The sequence below is a fragment of the Oryctolagus cuniculus genome, chromosome 21, assembly GCF_051225735.1.
Source record: "Oryctolagus cuniculus isolate XC-2025 breed Fujian yellow rabbit chromosome 21, ASM5122573v1, whole genome shotgun sequence".
In the NCBI taxonomy this organism is placed as follows: Eukaryota; Metazoa; Chordata; class Mammalia; order Lagomorpha; family Leporidae; genus Oryctolagus; species Oryctolagus cuniculus.
Genome location: NC_142887.1, coordinates 48,517,779 through 48,532,145, shown reverse-complemented (window position 1 = coordinate 48,532,145; position 14,367 = coordinate 48,517,779). Strand labels below are relative to the sequence as shown.

General features: G+C 41.1%; 1 long non-coding RNA gene across 8 annotated transcripts in view; it reads right to left on the bottom strand.

Moving 5' to 3' along the window:
* Nucleotides 1–14,367, bottom strand: part of LOC149119988 (uncharacterized) — a 342,369-nt gene that overhangs the window by 103,774 nt on the left and 224,228 nt on the right. Inside the window, exon 1 of one of the 8 annotated variants that reach the window (XR_016226964.1) lies at nt 11,151–11,348. The exons of the other annotated variants lie outside the window; for them this stretch is intronic. This is a non-coding gene — a long non-coding RNA (uncharacterized LOC149119988). Of the gene's footprint in view, nt 1–11,150; nt 11,349–14,367 lie in introns of those variants that run through there. 8 annotated transcript variants of the gene reach the window in all.

The window sequence follows — 14,367 nt, the reverse complement described above, 5'->3', positions numbered from 1 at the left end:
CCAAAGCTGACATCAGAAAATTCATTACAAACCATGATAAATAAGAAAAATGCGAAAAATCCAAAGAAATGCAAGAATCCATAATGATATTGGGCTTGATTTAGTCGCAAGGAAACCGGTTGTTCCCGGATTCATCCACCCCTCCAGCTGACAGCCTGTGGAATTCTGACTGAATTAACCTGAAAATCGCAGTGAAACTCTTTTTGGAGGCAATTAATATCTGTCACCTCAGCCAAAGTGTTCCATTTGATTTTCCAAAACACAAAAACTCACCTTGGTCGTGTTACCTGTAGATTTCTAAGCTTCAAACGCCTATGTGTTGTGTTTTTTATTTCATAATGGCTACTCTACCCAAACTCTTCTTTCTATGGCGTCAGAATACAAAATTTGGGAAGGAAGGGGGCAAAACCAACTAAGACCCAGAAAACATGTAGGAAATTGCCGCTCAAGAATCCACAAATCGGCTGAGGCACTCAAAAGAATGACAGCAAACCAGAATTGGAGCAGGCCAACAGCTGTGCCCTGATTGAAAAAGACCATTCCCCCAGTGCCCTGAACTCCATATTGCAGCCTCAAAACCAAAACTCACATCAGAAAATTCATTAGAAACGATGATAAATATGGAAACGAAGAAAAAAGCCAAAGAAATGCAAGAATCCATAATGCTATTGGGCTTGATTGAGTCGCAAAGAAACCGGTTGTTCCCGGATTCATCCACCCCTCCAGCTGACAGCCTGTGGAATTCTGACTGAGTTAACCTGAAAATCGCATTGAAACTCTTTTTGGAGGCAATTAATATCTGTCACCTCAGCCAAAGTGTTCCATTTGATTTTCCAAAACACAAAAACTCACCTTGGTCGTGTTACCTGTAGATTTCTAAGCTTCAAATGCCTATTTGTTGTGTTTTTTATTTCATAATGGCTACTCTGTCTAAACTCTTGTTTGTATTGCGTCAGAATACAAAATTTGACAAGGAAGAAGGCAAAAGCAACTCAGACCCAGAAAACATTCAGAAAATTGCCGCTCAAGAAACCACAAATCGGCTGAGGCACTCAAAACAATGACAGCAAGCCAGAATTGGAGCAGGCCAACAGCTGTGCCCTGTTTGAAAAGGACCATTCCTCCGGTGCCCTGAACTCAAAATGCCAGCCTCAAAACCAAAGCTCACATCCGACAATTCATTACAAACCATGATAAATAAGAAAGATGAGAAAAAAGCCAAAGAAATGCAAGAATCCACAATGATATTGGGCTTGATTTAGTCTCAAGGAAACCGGCTGTTCCTGGATTCATCCACCCCTCCAGCTGAGTGCCTGTGGAATTCTGACTGAATTAACCTGAAAATCGCAGTGAAACTCAGTTTGGGGGCAATTAATATCTGTCACCTCAGACCATTTTATTATCCAAAACACAAAAACTCACCATGGTCGAGTTACCTGTAGATTTCTAAGCTTCAAAAGCATATTTGTTGTGGTTTTTATTTCATAATGGCTACTTTAACCAAACTCTTTTTTGTATTGCGTCAGAATACAAAATTTGACAAGGAAGAAGGCAAAACCAACTCAGACCCTTAAAACATTTAGGAAATTGCCGCTCAAGAAACCAAAAGTCAGCAGAGGTACCCAAACCAATTACATTAAACCAGAATTGGAGCAAGCAAAGAGCTGTGCCCTGATTGAAAAAGATTCATCCTCTTCTGCCCTGAACTCCATCTTCCAGACTCAAAACCAAAGCTCACATCAGAAAATTCATTACACACCATGATAAATAAGAAAAATGAGAATAAATCCAAAGAAATGCAAGATTCCATAATGATATTAGGTTTGATTTAGTCGCAAGGAAACCGGTTGTTCCCAGATTCATCCACCCCTCCAGCTGACTGCCTGTGGAATTCTGACTGAATTAACCTGAAAATCACAGTGAAACTCAGTTTGGAGGCAATTAATATTTGTCACCACAGCCAAAGTGTTCCATTTTATATTCCAAAACACAAAAACTCACCTTGGTCATGTTACCAGTAGATGTCTAAGCTTCAAACGCCTATTTGTTGTGTTTTTTATTTCATAATGGCTACTCTGTCTAAACTCTTGTTTGTATTGCGTCAGAAGCAACATTTGAAGGAAGAAGGCAAAACCAACTCAGACCCAGAAAACATTTAGGAACTTGCCGCTCAAGAAAGCAAACTCAGCTGAGGCCCCCAAACCAATGACAGTAAGCCAGAATTGGAGCAAGCAAAGGTCTGTGCCCTGATTGAATATGGCCATTCCTCCGGTGCCCTGAACTCCATCTTGCAGACTCAAAACCAAAGCTCACATCAGAAAATTCATTACAAACCATGATAAATAAGAAAAATGAGAAAAAAGCCAAAGAAATGCAAGAATCCATAATGATATTGGGCTTGATTCAGTCGCAAGGAAACCGGCTGTTCCCAGATTCATCCACCCCTCCATCTGGCTACCTGTGGAATTCGACTGAATTAACCTGAACATCGCAGTGAAACTCAGTTTGGAGGCAATTAATATCTGTCACCTCAGTCAAAGTGTTCCATTTGATTTTCCAAAACACAAAAACTCACCTTGGTCGTGTTTTCTGTACATGTATAACCTTGAAATGCTTGTTTGTTGTGTTTTTTATTTCATAATGGCTACTCTGCCGAAACTCTTGTTTGTATTGCATCAGAATACAAAATTTGGGAAGGAAGAAGGAAAAACCAACTCAGACCCAGAAAACATTTAGGAAAATGCCGCTCAAGAAACCACAAATCGGCTGAGGCACCCAAAACAATGACAGCAAGCCAGAATTGGAGCAAGCCAACAGCTATGCCCTGATTGAAAATGACCATTCCTCTTGTGCCCTGAACTCCATATGCCAGCCTAAAAACCAAAGCGCACATCAGAAAATTCATTACAAACCATGATAAATAAGAAAAATAAGAGCCAAAGAAATGCAAGAATCCATAATGATATTGGGCTTGATTTAGTCGCAAGGAAACCGGCTGTTCCCGGATTCATCCACCCCTTCAGCGGACTGCCTGTGGAATTCTGACTGAATTAACCTGAATATCGCAGTGAAACTCAGTTTGGAGGCAATTAATATCTGTCACCTAGCCAAAGTGTTCCATTTGACTTTCCAAAACACAAAAACTCACCTTGGTTGTGTTACCTGTAGATTTCTAAGCTTCAAACGCCTATTGGTTGTGTTTTTCATTCCATAATGGCTACTCTGTCCAAACTCTTGTTTGTATGCTGTCAGAATACAACATTTGGGAAGGAAGAAGGCAAAACCAACTCAGACCCAGAAAACATTTAGGAAATTTCCACTCAAGAAACCAAAAGTCAGCTGAGGCACCCAAAACAATGACAGCAAGCCAGAATTGGAGCAAGCCAACAGCTGTGCCCTGATGGAAAAAGGCCATTCCTCCGGTGCCCTGAACTCCATATTGCAGCTTCAAAACCAAAGCTGACATCAGAAAATTCATTACAAACCATGATAAATAAGACAAATGAGAAAAAAGACAAAGAAATGCAAGAATCCATAATGATATTGGGATGGATTTATTCACAAGGATACCGGCTGTTCCCAGTTCATCCACCCTCCAGCTGACTGCCTGTGGAATTGTGACTGAATTCACCTGAAAATCGCAGTGAAACTCAGTTTGGAGGCAATTTATATCTGTCACCTCAGCCAACGTGTTCCATTTGATTTTCCAAAACACAAAACCTCACCTTGGTCATGTTACCTGTAGATTTCTAAGCTTCAAACGCCTATTTGTTGTGTTTTTTATTTCATAATCGGTATTCTGTCTGAACTCATGTTTATATTGCGTCACAATACAAAATTTGGGAAGGAAGAAGGCAAAAACCTCTCAGACACAGAAAACATTTAGGAAATTGCCGCTCAAGAAAACAAAAGTCAGCTAAGGCACCCAAAACAATGAGAGCAAGGCAGAATTGGAGCAAGTCAACAGCTGTGCCCTGATTGAAAAAGACCATTCCCCCGGTGCCCTGAACTCCATATTGCAGCCGCAAAACCAAAGCTCACATCAGAAAATTCATTACAAACCATGATAAATAAGAAAAATGAGAAAAAAGCCAAAGAAATGCTAGAATCCATAATGATATTGGGCTTGATTTAGTCGCAAGGAAATTGGCTATACCCAGATTCATCCACACCTCCAGCTGACTGCCTGTGGAATTCTGACTGAATTAACCTGAAAATCGCAGTGAAACTCGGTTTGGAGGCAATTAATATCTGTCACCTCAGCCAAAGTGTTCCATTTGATTTGCCAAAACACAAAACCTCATCTTGTCCTGTTACCTGTAGATGTCTGAGCTTCGAACGCCTATTTGTAGTGTTTTTTATTTCATAATGGCTACTCTGCCCAAACTCTTGTTTGTATTGCGTCAGAATGCAAAATTTGGGAAGGAAGAAGGCAAAACCAAATCAGACCCAGAAAACATTTAGGAAATCGCCGCTCAAGAAACCACAAATCGGCTGAGGCACTCAAAACAATGACAGCAAGCCAGAATTGGAGCAGGCCAACAGCTGTGCCCTGTTTGAAAAAGACTATTCCTCCGGTGCCCTGAACTCCATATTGCAGCCTCAAAACCAAAGCTGACATCAGAAAATTCATTACAAACCATGATAAATAAGAAAACAGAGAAAAAAGCCAAAGAAATGCAAGAATCCATAATGATATTGGGCTTGGTTCAGTCGCAAAGGAAACCGGCTGTTCCCGGATTCATCCACCCCTTCAGCTGACAGCTTGTGGAATTCTGACTGAATTAACCTGAATATCGCAGTGAAACTCAGTTTGGAGGCAATTAATATCTGTCACCTAGCCAAAGTGTTCCATTGTATTTTCCAAAACACAAAAACTCCCCTTGGTCGTGTTACCTGTAGATTTCTAAGCTTCAAAAGCCTATTTGTTGTGTTTTTTATTTCATAATAGCTACTCTGCCCAAACTCTTGTTTGTATTGTGTCAGAATACAACATTTGGGAAGGAAGAAGGCAAAACCAACTCAGACCCTTAAAACATTTTGGAAATTGCCGCTCAAGAAACCACTAATCGGCTGAGGCACTCAAAACGATGAAAGCAAGCCAGAATTGGAGAAGGCCAACAGCTGTGCCGTGTTTGAAAATGACCATTGCCCCGGTGCACTGAACTCCATATTGCAGCCTCAAAACCAAAGCTGACATCAGAAAATGCATTACAAACCATGATAAATAAGAAAAATGAGAAAAAAGCCAAAGAAATGCAAGAATCCATAATGATATTGGGCTTGATTTAGTCGCAAGGAAACCGGCTCTTCCTGGATTCATCCACCCCTCCAGCTGACTGCCTGTGGAATTCTGACTGAATTAACCTGAAAATCGCAGTGAAACTCAGTTTGGGGGCAATTAATATCTGTCACCTCAGACCATTTTATTATCCAAAACACAAAAACTCACCTTGCTCGTGTTACCTGTAGATTTCTAAGATTCAAACGCCTATTAGTTGTATTTTTTATTTCATAATGGCTACTCTGTCCAGAAAACATTTAAAATTTCCGCTCAAGAAGCCAAAAATCGGCTGAGGTACTTAAAACAATGACAGCAAGCCAGAATTGGAGCAGCACAACAGCTGTGCCCTTTTTGAAAAAGACCATTCCTCCGGTGCCCTGAACTCAATATGCCAGCCTCAAAACCAAAGCTCACATCAGAAAATTCATTACAAACCATGATAAATAAGAAAACGGAGAAAAAAGCCAAAAAATGCAAGAATCCATAATGATATTGGGCTTGAGTTAGTCGCAAGGAAACCGGCTGTTCCCGGATTCATCCACCCCTTCAGTGGACTGCCTGTGGAATTCTGACTGAATTAACCTGAATATCGCAGTGAAACTCAGTTTGGAGGCAATTAATATCTGTCACCTAGCCAAAGTGTTCCATTGTATTTTCCAAAACACAAAAACTCCCCTTGGTCGTGTTACCTGTAGATTTCTAAGCTTCAAAAGCCTATTTGTAGTGTTTTTTATTTCATAATGGCTACTTTAAACAAACTCTTGTTTGTATTGCGTCAGAATACAAAATTTGGGAAGGAAGAAGGCAAAACTAACTCAGACCCAGAAAACATTTATGAAATTGCCGCTCAAAAAACCACAAATCGGCTGAGGCACTCAAAACAATGACAGCAAGGCAGAATTGGAGCAGGCCAACAGCTTTGCCGTGTTTGAAAAAGACCATTCCTCCGGTGCCCTGAACTCCATATTGCAGCCTCAAAACCAAAGCTCACATCAGAAAATTCATTACAAACCATGAAAAATAAGGAAAATGAGAAAAAAGCCAAAGAATTCCAAGAATGCATAATGATATTGGGCTTGATTTAGTCTCAAGGAAACCGGCTGTTCCTGGATTCATCGACCACTGCAGCTGACTGCCTGTGGAATTCTGACTGAATTCACCTGAAAATCGCAGTGAAACTCAGTTTGGAGGCAATTAATATCTGTCACCTCAGACCATTTTATTATCCAAAACACATAACCTCACCTTGGTCGTGTTACCTGTAGATTTCTAAGCTTCAAACGCCAATATGCTATGTTTTTCATTACAAAATGGCTACTCTGCAAAAACTCTTGTTTGTATTGCGTCAGAATACAAACTTTGGGAAGGAAGAAGGCAAAATCAACTCAGACACAGAAAACATGTAGGAAATTGCCGCTCAAGAAACCACAAATCGGCTGAGGCACTCAAAGCAATGACAGCAAGCCAGAATTAGAGCAGACTAACAGCTGTGCCCTGATTGAAAAAGACCATTCCCCCAGTGCCCTGAACTCCATATTGCAGCCTCATAACCAAAGCTGACATCACAAAATTCATTACAAACCATGATAAATAAGAAAAATGCGAAAAATCCAAAGAAATGCAAGAATCCATAATGATATTGGGCTTGATTTAGTCGCAAGGAAACCGGTTGTTCCCGGATTCATCCACCCCTCCAGCTGACAGCCTGTGGAATTCTGACTGAGTTAACCTGAAAATCGCATTGAAACTCTTTTTGGAGGCAATTAATATCTGTCACCTCAGCCAAAGTGTTCCATTTGATTTTCCAAAACACAAAAACTCACCTTGGTCGTGTTACCTGTAGATTTCTAAGCTTCAAACGCCTATGTGTTGTGTTTTTTATTTCATAATGGCTACTCTGTCTAAACTCTTGTTTGTATTGCGTCAGAATACAAAATTTGACAAGGAAGAAGGCAAAAGCAACTCAGACCCAGAAAACATTCAGAAAATTGCCGCTCAAGAAACCACAAATAAGCTGAGGCACCCAAAATAAAATGACAGCAAGCCAGAATTGGAGCAGGCCAACAGCTGTGCCCTGTTTGAAAAGGACCATTCCTCCGGTGCCCTGAACTCAAAATGCCAGCCTCAAAACCAAAGCTCACATCCGAAAATTCATTACAAACCATGATAAATAAGAAAGATGAGAAAAAAGCCAAAGAAATGCAAGAATCCACAATGATATTGGGCTTGATTTAGTAGCAAGGAAACCATCTTTCCCGGATTCATCCACCCCTCCAGCTGACTGCCTGTGGAATTCTGACAGAATTAACCTGAAAATCGCAGTGAAACTCAGCTTGGAGGCAATTAATATGTGTCACCTCAGCCAATGTGTTCCATTTGATTTTCCAAAACACAAAATCTCACCTTGGTCGTGTTACCTGTAGATTTCTAAGCTTCAAACTCCTATTTCTTGTGTTTTTTTTTTATTTCATAATGGCTACTCTGTCCAACCTCTTGTTTGTATGGCGTCAGAATACAACATTTGGGAAGGAAGAAGGCAAAACCAACTCAGACCCAGAAAACATTTAGGAAATTGCCACTCAACACACCAAAAATCAGCTGAGGCACCCAAAACAATGACAGCAAGCCAGAACTGGAGCAAGCAAATGGCTGTGCCCTGTTTGAAAAAGAACCTTCCTCTTGTGCCCTGAACTCCATATTGCAGACTCAAAACCAAAGCTCACATCAGAAAATTCACTACAAACCATGATACATAAGAAAAATGAGAAAAAAGCCAAAGAAATGCAAGAATCCATAATGATATTGGGCTTGATTTAGTCTCAAGGAAATCAGCTCTTCCCAGATTCATCCCCCCCTCCAGCTGACTACCTGTGGAATTTTGACTGCATTAACCTGAAAATCACAGTGAAACTCATTTTGGAGGCAATTAATATCTGTCACCTCAGCCAAAGTGTTCCATTTGATTTTCCAAAACACAAAAACTCACCATGGTCGAGTTACCTGTAGATTTCTAAGCTTCAAAAGCATATTTGTTGTGGTTTTTATTTCATAATGGCTACTTTAACCAAACTCTTTTTTGTATTGCGTCAGAATACAAAATTTGACAAGGAAGAAGGCAAAACCAACTCAGACCCAGAAAACATTTAGGAAATTGCCGCTCAAGAAACCAAAAGTCAGCAGAGGTACCCAAACCAATTACATTAAACCAGAATTGGAGCAAGCAAAGAGCTGTGCCCTGATTGAAAAAGATTCATCCTCTTCTGCCCTGAACTCCATCTTCCAGACTCAAAACCAAAGCTCACATCAGAAAATTCATTACAAACCATGAAAAATAAGGAAAATGAGAATAAATCCAAAGAAATGCAAGATTCCATAATGATATTAGGTTTGATTTAGTCGCGAGGAAACCGGTTGTTCCCAGATTCATCCACCACTCCAGCTGACTGCCTGTGGAATTCTGACTGAATTAACCTGAAAATCACAGTGAAACTCAGTTTAGAGGCAATTAATATCTGTCACCACAGCCAAAGTGTTCCATTTTATATTCCAAAACACAAAAACTCACCTTGGTCATGTTACCAGTAGATGTCTAAGCTTCAAACGCCTATTTGTTGTGTTTTTTATTTCAATATGGCTACTCTGTCTAAACTCTTGTTTGTATTGCGTCAGAAGCAACATTTGAAGGAAGAAGGCAAAACCAACTCAGACCCAGAAAACATTTAGGAACTTGCCGCTCAAGAAAGCAAACTCAGCTGAGGCCCCCAAACCAATGACAGTAAGCCAGAATTGGAGCAAGCAAAGGTCTGTGCCCTGATTGAATATGGCCATTCCTCCGGTGCCCTGAACTCCATCTTGCAGACTCAAAACCAAAGCTCACATCAGAAAATTCATTACAAACCATGATAAATAAGAAAAATGAGAAAAAAGCCAAAGAAATGCAAGAATCCATAATGATATTGGGCTTGATTGAGTCGCAAGGAAACCGGCTGTTCCCAGATTCATCCACCCCTCCATCTGGCTACCTGTGGAATTCGACTGAATTAACCTGAACATCGCAGTGAAACTCAGTTTGGAGGCAATTAATATCTGTCACCTCAGTCAAAGTGTTCCATTTGATTTTCCAAAACACAAAAACTCACCTTGGTCGTGTTTTCTGTACATGTATAACCTTGAAATGCTTGTTTGTTGTGTTTTTTATTTCATAATGGCTACTCTGCCGAAACTCTTGTTTGTATTGCATCAGAATACAAAATTTGGGAAGGAAGAAGGAAAAACCAACTCAGACCCAGAAAACATTTAGGAAAATGCCGCTCAAGAAACCACAAATCGGCTGAGGCACCCAAAACAATGACAGCAAGCCAGAATTGGAGCAAGCCAACAGCTATGCCCTGATTGAAAATGACCATTCCTCTTGTGCCCTGAACTCCATATGCCAGCCTAAAAACCAAAGCGCACATCAGAAAATTCATTACAAACCATGATAAATAAGAAAAATAAGAGCCAAAGAAATGCAAGAATCCATAATGATATTGGGCTTGATTTAGTCGCAAGGAAACCGGCTGTTCCCGGATTCATCTACCCCTCCAGCTGACTGCCTGTGGAATTCTGACTGAATTAACCTGAATATCGCAGTGAAACTCAGTTTGGAGGCAATTAATATCTGTCACCTAGCCAAAGTGTTCCATTTGACTTTCCAAAACACAAAAACTCACCTTGGTTGTGTTACCTGTAGATTTCTAAGCTTCAAACGCCTATTGGTTGTGTTTTTCATTCCATAATGGCTACTCTGTCCAAACTCTTGTTTGTATGCTGTCAGAATACAACATTTGGGAAGGAAGAAGGCAAAACCAACTCAGACCCAGAAAACATTTAGGAAATTTCCACTCAAGAAACCAAAAGTCAGCTGAGGCTCCCAAAATAATGACAGCAAGCCAGAATTGGAGCAAGCCAACAGCTGTGCCCTGATGGAAAAAGGCCATTCCTCCGGTGCCCTGAACTCCATATTGCAACTTCAAAACCAAAGCTGACATCAGAAAATTCATTACAAACCATGATAAATAAGACAATGAGAAAAAAGACAAAGAAATGCAAGAATCCATAATGATATTGGGCTGGATTTATTCGCAAGGATACCAGCTGTTCCCAGTTCATCCACCCCTCCAGCTGACTGCCTGTGGAATTGTGACTGAATTCACCTGAAAATCACAGTGAAACTCAGTTTGGAGGCATTTTATATCTGTCACCTCAGCCAACGTGTTCCATTTGATTTTCCAAAACACAAAACCTCACCTTGGTCATGTTACCTGTAGATTTCTAAGCTTCAAATGCCTATTTGCTGTGTTTTTCATTACAAAATGGCTGCTCTGCCCAAACTCTTGTTTGTATGGCGTCAGAATACAAAATTTGGGAAGGAAGAAGGCAAAACCAACTCAGACCCTGAAAACATGCAGGAAATTGCTGCTCAAGAAACCAAAAGTCAGCTGAGGCACTCAAAACAATGACAGCAAGCCAGAATTGGAGCAGGCCAACAGCTGTGCCCTGTTTGAAAAAGGCCATTCCTCCGGTTCCCTGAACTGCGTATTGCAGCCTCAAAACCAAAGCTCACATCAGAAAATTCATTACAAACCTTGATAAATAAAAAATGAGAAAAAAGCCAAAGAAATGCAAGAATCCATAATGATATTAGGCTTGTTTTATTCGCATGGAAACTGGCTGTTCCCAGATTCATCCACCCCTCCAGCTGACTGCCTGTGGAATTCTGACTGAATTAACCTGAATATCGCAGTGAAACTCAGTTTGGTAGCAATTAATATCTGTCACCTCAGCCAAAGTGTTCCATTTTATGTTCCAAAACACAAAAACTCACCATGGTCGTGCTACCTGTAGATTTCTAAGCTTCAAAATCCTATTTCTTGTGGTTTTTATTTCATAATGGCTACTCTGCCCAAACTCTTGTTTGTATGGCATCAGAAAAGATACTTTGGGAAGGCAGACAGCAAAACCAACTCAGACCCAGAAAACCCATAATGATATTGGGCTGGATTTATTCGCAAGGATACCGGCTGTGCCCAGATTCATCCACCCCTACAGCTGACTGCCTGTGGAATTGTGACTGAATTCACCTGAAGTCAGCCGCGGCACCCAAAACAATGACGGGAAGCAAGAATTGGAGCAGGCCAACAGCTGTGCCCTGTTTGAAAAAGACCATTCCTCTTGTGCCCTGAACTCCATATGCCAGCCTCAAAACCAAAGCTCACATCAGAAAATTCATCACGAACCATGATAAATAAGAAAAAGGAGAAAAAAGCCAAAGAAATGCAAGAATGCATAATGATATTCAGCTTGATTTCGACACAAGGAAACCGGCTGTTCCCGGATTCATCCACCCCTCCAGCGGACTGCCTGTGGAATTCTGACGGAATTCACCTGAAAATCGCAGTGAAACTCAGTTTGGAGGCAATTACTATCTGTAACCTCAGCCAAAGTGTTCCATTTGATTTTCTAAAACACAAAAACTCACCTTGGTCGTATTACCTGTAGATTTCTAAGCTTTAAACGCATATTTGTAGTGTTTTTTATTTCATAATGGCTACTCTGCCGAAACTCTTGTTTGCATGCCATCAGAAAAGAAAATTTGGGAAGGAAGAAGGCAAAACCAACACAGACCCAGCAAACATTTAGGAAATTGCCGCTCAAGAAACCAAAAGTCAGCTGAGGCACCCAAAGAAATGACAGCAAGCCAGAAGAGGAGCAAGCCAACAGCTGTGCCCTGTTTGAAAAAGAGTATTCCTCCGGTACCCTGAACTCCATATGCCAGCCTCAAAACCACAGCTCACATCAGAAAATTCATTACAAACCATGATAAATAAGTAAAATGAGAAAAAAGCCAAAGAAATGCAAGAATCCATAATGATATTGGGCTTGATTGAGTCGCAAGGAAACCGGCTGTTCCCAGATTCATCCACCCCTCCAGCTGACTGCCTGTGGAATTCTGACTGAATTAACCAGAAAATCGCAGTGAAACTCACTTTGGAGGCAATATATATCTGTGACCTCAGCCAAAGTATTCCATTTGATTTTTCAAAACATAAAAACTCACCTTGGTTATGTTACCTGTAGATTTCTAAGCTTCAAAGCCCTATTTGTAGTGTTTTTTAATTCATAATGGCAACTCTGTCCAAACTATTGGTTGTATCGTGTCAGAATACAATATTTGGGAAGGAAGAAGGCAAAACCAACTAAGATCCAGAAAACATTTAGTAAATTGCCACTCAAGAAACCAAAAGTCAGCTGAGGCACCCAAAACAATGACAGCAAGCCAGAATTGGAGCATGCCAACAGCTGTGCCCTGATTGAAAAAGAACCTTCCTCTGGTGACCTGAACTCAATATGCCAGCCTCAAAACCAAAGCTCACATCAAAAAATTCATTACAAACCATGATAAATAAGAAAAATGAGAAAAAAGCGAAAGAAATGCAAGAATCCATAATGATATTGGGCTGGATTTAGTCGCCAGGAAACCGGCTATTCCCGGATTCATCCACCGCTCCTGCTGATTGCCTGTGGAATTCTGACTGAATTCACCTGAAAATCGCAGTGAAACTCAGTTTGGAGGCAATTAATATCTGTCTCCTCAGGCAAAATGTTCCATTTGATTTTCCAAAACACAAAAACTCACCTTGGTCGTGTTACCTGTAGATTTCTAAGCTTCAAACGCCTATTTGCTGTGTTTTTCATTACAAAATGGCTACTCTGCCCAAACTCTTGTTTGTATTGTGGCAGAATACAAAATTTGGGAAGGAAGAAGGCAAAACCAACTCAGACGCAGAAAACATTTAGGATATTGCCGCTCAAGAAACCACAAATCGTCTGAGGCTCCCAAAACAATGACAGCAAGCCAGAATTGGAGCAGGCCAAGAGCTGTGCCCTGTTTGAAAAAGACCATTCCCAGCCGGCTCCGCGGCTCATTAAGCTAATCCTCCACCTAGCGGCCCCAGCACACCAGGTTCTAGTCCCGGTCTGGGTGCGGATTCTGTCCCGGTTGCCCCTCTTCCAGGCCAGCCCTCTGCTGTGGCCAGGGAGTGCAGTGGAGGATGGCCCAAGTGCTGGGGCACTGCACCCCATGGGAGACCAGGAAAAGCACCTGGCTCCTGGTTCCTGCAATCGGATCAGCGCGGTGCGCCCGCCGCAGCACACTGGCCGCGGCGGCCATTGGAGGGTGAACCAACAGCAAAGGAAGAAATTTCTCCCTGTCTCTCTCTCTCACTGTCCACTCTGCCTGTCAAGAAAAAAAAAAAAGGAAAAAGACCATTCCCCCCGGATCCTGAACTATATATTGCAGCTTCAAAACCAAAGCTCACCTCAGAAAATTCATTACAACCCATGATAAATAAGAAAAATAAGAAAAAGGCCAAAGAAATGCAAGAATCCATTATGATATTGGGCTTGATTCACTCGAAGGAAACACGCTGTTCCAGGATTCATCCACCCCTGCAGCTGACTGCCTGTGGTATTCTGACTGAATTAACCTGAAAATCACAGTGAAACTCAGTTTGGAGGCAATTAATATCTGTCACCTCAGCCAAAGTGTTCCATTTGATTTTCCAAAACACAAAAACTCACCTTGGTCGTGTTACCTGTAGATTTCTAAGCTTCAAACGGCTATTTGTTGTGTTTTTTATTTCATAATACCTACTCTGTCCAAACTCTTGTTTGTATTGCATCAGAATACAAAATTTGGGAAGGAAGAAGGCAAAACCAACACAGACCCAAAAAACATCTAGTAAATTGACACACTAGAATCCACAAATTTGCTGAAGCACTCAAAACATTGACAGCAAGCCAGAATTGGAGGAGGCCAACAGCTGTGCCCTGATTGAAAAGAACCATCCTCTTGTTCCCTGAACCCAATATGCCAGCCTTAAAACCAGAGCTCACATCAGAAAATTTATTACAAACCATGATACATAAGAGAAATGAGAAAAAGCCAAAGAAATGCAAGAATCCATAATGATATTGGGCTTGATTTAGTCGCAAGGAAACCGGCTGTTCCTGGATTCATCCACCCGTGCAGCTGAATGCCT